The 8,314-nt window shown below is 38.4% G+C and overlaps 1 pseudogene; it reads right to left on the reverse strand.

The window, feature by feature from the left end:
• Positions 1-1,051: 1,051 nt before the first annotated feature.
• LOC118841301 lies at positions 1,052-1,865 on the reverse strand (annotated as a pseudogene).
• Between the last annotated feature and the right edge of the window lie 6,449 nt (positions 1,866-8,314).

Below are 8,314 nucleotides of genomic sequence, written 5' to 3' on the forward strand. Positions count from 1 at the left end.
ATGTTTTTGAAATTCTTGTTGCGCTTGTGTCCAATTAGCATTTTTTCTTTGAGGCTTTGGTTATATTTGTCTTCACATCATTGTCTTCTGAATTTGTGTTTTCCTTGCCACTATCATAACATTTTATGATCAAGTTTTTTTTTCTTCTGCTTGCTCCGATTTCCAGCCTATTTCTTGACTTTGAACTATTTGTTAAAATTGGACTCTGCTCTCCTAGAGGTGAGGAGGCACTGTCTCAACTTCAGGCTTTTTCGTGTTGCTGTTTTTAGAGCTAGTTTGGGGGGGGGGTCTGTAAATTTTTGGTGCTTTCAAGCTGGTGTGATGCAGGGAGAGGGGTGGTCAGTATTCTTTCGGTCTGTGCTGTGGTTTTAACCCAGGAAGGGCCCCTGCTCCCCTGCAGCCACAAGTACCAACAGGGTGCTCTTGGCCCTGGAACTGTGACCATGTCCCCTTTTCCCCTGCTGCTGCAAGTGTTAGTGCTTCTTCCATAACTGTGTATGGGCAATAGAGTCGCCACTCAGTGCCAGCTGTACCCAGTGACAGCAATGGGCCCCTTGTAATCTCCTTCTGACTGGTTGTCCAACCCCCTTACTGTCCCTGAGCTGAGAGCTTCCAAAGCTGTTGTCGCTGCAGCCACTATTGGTGTGTGCTCTAGACAGGACTCTATCCCAGTGTCACAGACCTCTCCTGTGGACTTTCTAAGTTTTCTTAGGCTGGAAAAAATGTCTCACCTTGACCTTTTGTTGGCTCTGCCACTCCAAAATTTGATTTGAGGAGTTATTTTAAAGTTGTTTGGAACAGAATATTGAGAAAGTTCACTTTGGGTACTGCTTCTAGTCTGCCATCTTGGTTTCTCACCCAATACAAATATTTAAAGAACCAATCACAACCTCCCCAGGAATATCATCCTCATCAGAACTGTGAATGGATGACATCTTCCTTATGTCTAGTGTAAGGAAGATGAGAAGAAATAAAATTCTGTTTGTAATACCCTCTCTGCATAATAGTGGTTTGTCAGAGAAAGCAACTTTGCCCATATGAAAAGGGAACTTTAGAACCTTGTGGAAGTCAACACATTCATGTCCCTTAATTTGAGGTTGTGGGCCTTTGGAGGTTGTCTCTTCCTTTCTGTCACTTGCAAGTTCATCTTAGGTGTCTTGAAGGCTGCTGAATCCTTTGCAGTTCTGGTATCCTGAAACTGATTGAGCTTTATTGGTGATGGTTTCTGAATACCTTTGTAGAACTGGATACTGAATTGGATTTCTCAAGCTCCATTTTTCAGATAAAGTTCTATTTCTACTGCCACTTCAGAATCCATGCTGCTAACATCTAAGTCAGGTAAGAAAGCAGAAGATCCATGAGTAAACCAGCTTTTGGACTTTTGCATGGGGGAAGAAAGGGGTGTGCTACTTGGAGTGGAAGGGGCTGAAGTCAGTCTGTTTTCTTTTGTCATTTCTCCATTTTGAAACTTTAATTTATGAAATGTCTCTGCCATGTGATGGGTTCTTGGCTTCTTCCATGATAGGGCCGTTATGGGGAGTGCATCCCTCGTCTCTCAGGCCTGCCTGCTACTCTGGGTGCTGTCTTATGTCTGTTTCATAATGAGTAAATTTACGATGTGCATAACCTTGGTCTTCATCATGGGACCTTGTTCTTATGGTCACCAGTGGTTATAGTAAGAGAGTACAAATTGGTTTCTCCTTCCTCAACCTTGGAAAGCTATTGGTACTTCAGATACAGGATGGCTGGTTTTCCCCGCAGAATCTTACTGCATATATCAGATGAAAGTGGAGTCATTGTGTGACATCCTCCAGGGCATCATCAAAACTGAATGCCTCATGTTACATTCCAATTAGCAGGTACATCCTTTCTAGAAACCCATCTGCACTGTGCTCAATAGCAGGCTCTCTGGATGACATGAAAGACTCATCTAGTTATTTCTCTAGATAGAAATCCAGAACTCTGATTCTCATGTGAAAGTCTATGAAAGCTATGCAAATAGAACAAAGATGTCAAAAGGGAACATTCTGAAGCTGGTGATGAATAAGTAAAGAGTCTTGAGCAGATCTTGTATGGAAGCTCCACTGACAACTGGGTCTTCATTGGGAGGTGGGGTGGAATGAAGGGAAGGGGAAGGGAAGAGAACTTCCACATCCAGAGGATCCAGCATGGACAGGTAGCTGAGACTAACAAGGCTCTAGGCTCCCTTCATTCCCTAAGTGCCAAAGAGTGGGAGGCCATGACCCAAACAATGCCAAAACCCAAGTAGACCTTCTCGGGGAGAAGTAAAATGTACTCTATAATCTTTGGAAGTGGCAAGAGCCCTCTTTAAAGATGCTGTTAATGTCGTCGTCATCATCATCATCATCATCACCACCACCTACTGAATACCTAGTAAAGTATGAGCTAGTGTCCAGAATAATACATCAGAAGTTCACTATTTGGCACAAATCAACAGATGACAAATCTACATGCTATAACTATAGAACTGAAAATATCCTTGAGAATTCAACAAATAATCTGCCTTGGAACTGGAACTTTACCACTGACAAATGTGTTTCCCACAATTATCTGGACATTAACAATGATTCATAAAAATTTAAGAAAAACTTTTTAATAGAGGTTACCATGACAAATACCCACAAATTCCAAGCTACATGTATTGAAATTCTTTCAGACTTAGGAGAAATCAAACTATGTAGAAACAAGATAAAGGATATGTCATCCTTGAAGTCCTGTTATTGGAGCTGTCCCAAAGAAGCTTTCAGTGAATTCTATAGATGCTGAACTTACCTCTCAATCAATTATAGGAAAGCAGTTTGTCTACCTGTCCAAAAGGCTGAAAAATATAAAACACAAAATGATAATAGTATGATAGTGACTTGTCTCAGGACCATTTGTAGTTGAATTTCATCAAAAAGATGAGAACAATGAGATATTTCTCTTTAAGGTTTGCAAAGCTTTACAAATGTTTTCTCAGCTAAGACGATTATTCCATGGACTTTGTAGGTTTCTTTGGAAGTCAGACAGAAGGTTGCTGTGAAATGGAGCACCACTTCAATTCTGTTCAACTTTTGAAACTCTACTTAGCATCAAGTTTTGGGTGGCAGGACGTTTAGGCATGAGGTATGATTATTTTAGGATTCTCGTTGGCCCCATTCATTCAATGAAATGAAGTAAAGCATATTTAGCATTATTTTATAATTTCTTTTACAAAATGTACTGTCAAACCTAGTTTAGGCAAAATAATGAAGTTGGTAAAGTTTTTCTCTATAGCCCCAAATTTGTATCCTTTTCCCTCACTCTGGAATGGAGATTCTTAATCTTTTTCGGTGTTATGTACTTCTCTGGCAGTTGGGCTAAATCTATGAACCCCTTCTTAGAATAATGTTTTTGAATGCATAAAATAAATGCATAGGATCATAAAGGAAATGAATTCTATTGCAATCCAGTTATCAAAATATTTTTAAAAAGGTTCACAGATTCCAGGTTAAGCACCAGTGCATTTAGAGTTTCCTCCCCACCAGGATTAAACCAGTATTCTCATACTTTCACATTAATACACACTATTAAAAGGGGCCTTGATTTAAAATATAATTAAAATTATCTATTAAAAATTGCTCTTTGGATCCTTTTTCACACTAACATAAAAATGATCAAAGTATCACCTCTGAGGAGTATTTTTCTTTTACTAGGGGTTAGAGTCTTAATCTAAGAGAATATTTCTGTATCCTGCAGTGGGTTGGGGCATCACAGTCTTTTAAGAGTTCCATAATCATGTCAGGGTATCTGTAACTCGACCTACAGCCAAGTCTAGCTTTGCCTCTGAGACCCAAAAGTAAATTATGGGGGTAAACGTTCATAGTACTCTCTTTCACACTAGCATGTTTGCACATGCCAAATGTATACCCATAGTATTATTGAGACAGGCCTGAGAGATCTTTGTTGTACTCAGATGTAGATATGCAGCCCTTGTGGGCAGGGCAGAGATTCTGATAAGCCATAGAACCAAGTTAAGGATGTAAAAATTGGTATTACACAAAACATGCATGAAAAAAATTTAAGTGCAGAGCTTTTAAAGTGAATTCAATGCCCTTGTAATTTTACCATTTCCAGTCATCTGGATGGTGCATTTTTATTTTTAGCCATTGTTTTAATATGTTGGATGCAGTTGGATATAGGGAGCACCAAATTAAAATACTTACTCGTCTGTGGGGCTTGTTTTTAAATTCTCTCTGGATTTCAATGTAGAGAGACAAAAATTCAGGAATGGCTTTTTCTCTCTTCCATCCATAGTTGGATCCAAAGGAAGATCCACAGTTTCTGGAGAGCATTTATATTATACCCTTTTGTACAGACTTCACTATCCAAATAGAGGGAGCCTGGCCTAAAGACCAGTACTGAGGCTGTAATTAAAAAGATAGCAGGAGCATTGGGCTTGGAGACAGAAGTCTTAGGTTCAAATTTGGACTCCACAACTTAGTTTCAAGAGAAACTTGATGGTCAAAGAGAGAAGAATTAGAGGGAGAGAAGGAGGGAAAGAAGCTAGGGCACATTATTAGTTTCTTTAATGATGGAATCTCTTTTCGGTAATTTGTTGTTCTGTCACTTCAGTCCTGCCCAACTCATCGTGATCTCATTTGAGATTTTCTTGGCAAAGATACTAGAGTGGTTTGCCATTTTCTTTTCCAGCTCATTTTATAGATGAGGAAATTGAGGCAACAGGGTTAAGTGACTTGCCCAGGGCCACAAAGCTAGTTAGTGTCTAAGGCTGGATTTGTAGTCAGCACTATATCTGCTGCACCACCTAGCTGCCCCTAGGCAATAGTGGAAGGTGAAATAAAGTGGATTTGCCTCCATCATGAGGATCCTCTGTGCTACAGATTTTTGCTTCTCAAATGTAATTGCAAATAAATGCCCCAAACCCAACTTTCTGGTGAGTAAAAAATAGGGAAAATGTTGGAGTCTTTGTTTTGTTTCCCTACCTTCATCAACTTGAGGATTTTCTAGAATATATTAAGTTACATTATGAATTCTCATCTCTCAACCCTTTTCTGTCCCTTCTTCTTTAAAATCCCATTATATTGTGTGACTAATCACTTTATCCTGAAAACAATTGCCTCATAAACATAGCTTTTCATGGACAACAGCTGAGGACAGTCCATGGCTCTAACATCCAAAATATCCTGTTCAGCTGGGTCCTTTTAACTCACCTTAATTACGTAGAAATGGTCAGAAGGAAACCTTTTTAAATAAATCCTTGGCAGTCCCTAGATGACCAATATTTGTGAATGTAAAGTTTTATTATGCCGTTGCCATACTAAAAGATGAAAACATCACTTGGAGCTCTACATGATTAAATCAATAAATCAATAAACAAACATTTATCAGATACCTGCTATGTGCCAGGCACTGTGCTAAAGCACTGGGGATACAAAAAGGGGTAAAAGACAGACCCTGCCCTCAGGGAGCTTCCAATCTAATGAGGAGTTTACAATCTAAATCACTCCACTCTTCTATCTATTGCCAACTGTTAAATAACTGTACTGATAGTGGAAAAAAGTGTATTTCTGGGGAACATGGATAATACAAAACAGTGGATAATCTAAAATTCATTTGTTTGTCCTTGGGAAACATTAAAAACAATATATGTATATAAATGTGCATACATGTGCAATAGATTTGTATTTACAATTATGTTTTCCTTAGATCAACATTAAAGTAAGTTTATATTCCTTGGACAAGGCTGTGAGTTGTGGTGGAAAGTTAGACTTATTCAAACGAGCCAGCAGGGGAAATAGTCCTCAATTTGGTATAGGAGGGTCCATTGCTGCACCACCTTTCCTAAATGACTTAACATCTCTGGACCTCTTCTTCTTCATTTGTCAAACAGGGAGATTGAACTACACAATCTTAAGTTTCCTCCTAGCACTAAATCTAGATCCTAGGTACCTGATGCATTTTCATTGAATGAATTGCATGATCTACAGATGGTATCTGTAGATAGTTTTTTCTTTTCATTATTATGAGGTTTTCTTAAGGTTATATAGAGGTGGCATTTGAAATAAGAAAAGCCTAGGTTCAGAACAAACATCTGATAGTTACAAGCTCAGGAAAATTAAAAAAATATATCCTCTTTATAGGGCAGCTAGGTGGCACAGTGAATAAAGTAGTGGGCCTGGAGTTAGGAAGACCTGAGTTCAAATCCCATCTCAGACACATACTAGTTGTGTGACCCTGGACAAGTCACTTAACCCTGTGTGCCTCAGTTTTCTCATCTGTAAAACGAGCTGGAGAAGGACATGGCAAACCATTCCATTGTCTTTGCCAAGAAAACCACAAATGGGGTCATGAAGAGTGGGACCTGATTGAAACAACTGAACAACAACAAATATCCCAAGACACTCTCTAAGACTTTAAGAGAAATCATAAAAGACTTGTGATCTACACTGATAGAGGAAGTTCTCATACTAGGACTTCTCCATGCTTATAAAAATCATAGATCTTTTATGAGTTTGATATTTCTTATCGTTGTAGCTCATCTTTAGGTAGTCTTCCTCCTTCATTTAAGAAATAGGTATTTTACCTGGAAAAGAATATTAGAGGTCTGTAAGAAATGACCTTTAGAGACTTATCAGTCCTCACAAATGCCTAAAAAGATAGACTGACATTGGATTTGGTTCAACCAATTGGATTTGGTTCACCTCCTAAAACCACAACCCAGAATATTTGAGTCAGCTTGACATTGTTATGAATGATAGTATACATGAAATGAGCAGTTTACGTGTTTGGAGGAATTCCAGTGGAGGAGACATATTATTACTCTGTGCATAAGTGATAATGAACCTGCTTTTTCTAATCACCCACAGTTCTTCCAAATGCAAACCCTCTTCATTTTCTAAATCTTTAGATCCACATAATGAATTGATCACTGTGGATTTATTTGTTGTCCTGTTTGGTAATCTTTTTTTTCTCGTTTTGGTGAATCTGTAATCTTGTTCTGCATTAGGCAACAAGGAAACACCTTCTAGACCACTTTTCATTTGAGCATCTATGTATATAACTCTCAGTCTTATCAACAAAATTGGGTAAAACCATAAAGTTCAGAGGTTCAGTTTGGATTAGCCACCAATGATCCAGCTGCTTATCAGAACACTTATCTAAACGTACCTAGAACTGTTTGGTCTGGAAATCCAGATGGGAATTTTATAAGATGAGGCTTTTTCCACCAGATTTCTGCTTTCCTCTATAGCCCAGGTTAGAAATAACTGTAAGGAATTTCTTTCTTATAGTATGTTTTGTTCTTTTGTTTCCTTAAAGGATAAAGTATTACGTAAGTATAAGAAATATTTAGGAATTTTAGTTCTTTTGAGGTAAGAAAAATGAAAATTTAAAAAAACCTAAAAATGGTTGTTCCTGTTGTCTGACATGGAAGTTATGCAGACCACATATATTCTGCATTTAACAATGCTAATTAATGATCTTAGAAAGAAAGGAAATTATTGTCATCATTATTATGATCATAATGGCCGCTATTTATGTAGAACTTCAGGGTTTTCAAAGTACTTTTCACAACATTATCATATTTGATCGCAATAATATCTTTATAAGATTGGTAGGGCAAGTTTATTCACTCCACATAAAAAGGCCTGATGTGAGCCCTGCCTTGGAAGTGAGGGACCCTAGCTTTACATCCTGCCTCAACTACATGCTCTCCATATGACCTTTGGTATTTGGCCGCTTTGGAATTTGGTTTTCTCATGTAGGGAATGAGACCATTTGTCTAGATCAGGGGTGGGGAACCCGTGGCCTTGAGGCCACATGTGGCCCTCTAGGTCCTCAAGTGTGGCCCTTCAACTGAATCTAAACTTCACAGAACAAATCCTATTGATAAAAAGTTTTGTTCTGTAAAACTCGGACTCAGTTAAAGGGCTGCACCAAGGACTTAGAAGGTCACATTTAGCTTCAAGGCCACAGGTTCCTCACCTCCAGTCTAGATGTTTTCAAAGGTTCCTTACAGATCTAAGTCCTATGAATGTGGAACCTGAGGCTCAGAGAGACTAAATTATTTTCCCTAGGGTCAAATGGCTAATAAGTTATAGAGTCAAAATTTGAATCTAGGTATTTTAATTCCAAGCCCAATCCTCTTGCTGCCTTTTTAATTACAGCCTCTAGTGCTTGGCATAGAATAGGTACTTAATAAATGTTTTTTATTTATTGAATTATGAAATTAATTTGTATGCTAGACATTATGATTATTGTCAAGGAATGTGATTTGATTGTTCAGCTACATTCTCTTTTGATCAGAGGTGTT

The sequence above is a fragment of the Trichosurus vulpecula genome, chromosome 3, assembly GCF_011100635.1.
Source record: "Trichosurus vulpecula isolate mTriVul1 chromosome 3, mTriVul1.pri, whole genome shotgun sequence".
Classification (NCBI taxonomy): domain Eukaryota; kingdom Metazoa; phylum Chordata; class Mammalia; order Diprotodontia; family Phalangeridae; genus Trichosurus; species Trichosurus vulpecula.